Consider the following 1258-nt stretch of genomic DNA (forward strand, 5'->3'; position numbering starts at 1 on the left):
GGCCGGGAAAAGCCGCTCAAGGCTCGACGCCCGCGGCCACTTGCCTTCGGCTGCCGGCCGCAGGGACCGGCCGCCCTTTTCTTCCCGCTTGCGCGGGCTCCAGCTTAGGGCTGGAGAAGTTTGGAAGGGCGAGGCGCCGCCACCTCGCCCGTACGAGTGCAGACCTTCCCAGCGAGCCCTCCTGCTACCAGGACTCGCGCCAGCAAAAAAGAGGACGAGGCGCCGCCGCCCCGCCTGCACCATCACCGGGCCCTCGGGGGCCGGGGCAAGCCGCGGCCGACTCGAGACCCCCCGGCTGTCTGCATTCGGCTGCCGGTGTTTCTGCCCGCTTCGCGGGCTCCAGCTTAAGGCCGGAGAAAAAGGACAAGGCGCCGCCACCTTGCCCGTCTCCATCACACGGCCCTCGGCAGCCGGCGGCAGCCCTGGTGGGCTGGGCACTCGCGGGCACCTCTGCCCCGGAACGGTGCCAGCACCCGCCTTTGCCATCATCGGGCCCCCCGGGGCCGAGGGAGGCTCGGCTCCCCCGGCCTTCCAGCGTTCGAGTGCCGGCGACCGCCACCGGCCGCCGGTCTTTGCCCTGCCCCGCGGGGAACCGCTTCTCCCGGGGGAAACGAGGACGAGGCGCCGCCGCCTCGCCTGCACGCCGCAGTCCCGTCACCGGGCCCGCCTGACACCACCAGCTGCCCGCGGAGGGCTCGCACCGGTGAAAACGGGACGCCGCCGCCCCGCCTGCGCCGTCAGTTGGGCCCTCGGGGGGCCGGGGGGGGAAGCCGCGGCAGGCTCGGCACCCCCCGGCCGTCTGCGTTCGGCTGGCCGGGAGCCGGCCGCCGCTCTCTCCGCCCGCTTCGCGGGCTCCAGCTTAAGGCTGGCACAAAGGGACGAGGTGCCGCCAACCTCGGTCGTCCCACCAACCGGGCCCTCTGGAGCCGGGAGTAAGCCGCGGCAGGCTCGACGCCCCCCGGCCGTCTGCCTCCGGCAGTGACCTTCACCATCACTGGGCCCCGGCTGGGTGCGTTCGAGTCTTTGCCCTGCCCTGCGGGATCCGGCCTTATGCCTCGTGCCGGTCGGCAACGGCCGCCGGAGCCGGCCGCCGGCTCCGGCTCTCCGCAGCTCCCGACCCCTCGGACACGCTGGGCTGGCTTGTCGGGCAAGCGCTGGGAGATGGCCGGACCGAAGAGACTGGAAGCTGGGCCGGACCACCGAGGGAACCGCCACGACGGCCGCCGAGCACCCCACTTTGCTGGCAGAACCGCGGGCC

This window comes from Calonectris borealis, unplaced genomic scaffold (genome assembly GCF_964195595.1).
Source record: "Calonectris borealis unplaced genomic scaffold, bCalBor7.hap1.2 HAP1_SCAFFOLD_276, whole genome shotgun sequence".
NCBI lineage: Eukaryota > Metazoa > Chordata > Aves > Procellariiformes > Procellariidae > Calonectris > Calonectris borealis.